Consider the following 444-nt stretch of genomic DNA (forward strand, 5'->3'; position numbering starts at 1 on the left):
ATCGAGAAGACTGATAAATAATTCTGAACTTAATTTATCATAAAACATTTATGAATGTATACAATTATATAGGTCAACTGAACTCTTAAGTAATATCAGATTCAATATCAAATGAAATAATTTTGAAAACCGCTAAATAACCAATTGAAGAATTGTGAATATATAAGGTTTAATCCAAAATTATCATGTCAAGTTGCACAGAATATAATAAATAATTTATCAAAAAAGAGGGAGTAAAATATCAACATCTTCAAAACAAAGCGATCTTGATGCATATTGAAAAACTTGGTAATTACAGGCTCAATGTATTGATGGCATAAAGTAATGTAAATAAAAAAATTCTATCTATAAATTTAATTAATATATGAGCAAATTGATAAATTAGTAAGGAAAGCAATTAAACTAAATAATGTTTATGACAAATCATTTGATATGATCATAAAA

This window comes from Capsella rubella, unplaced genomic scaffold, assembly GCF_000375325.1.
Source record: "Capsella rubella cultivar Monte Gargano unplaced genomic scaffold, Caprub1_0 scaffold_46, whole genome shotgun sequence".
In the NCBI taxonomy this organism is placed as follows: domain Eukaryota; kingdom Viridiplantae; phylum Streptophyta; class Magnoliopsida; order Brassicales; family Brassicaceae; genus Capsella; species Capsella rubella.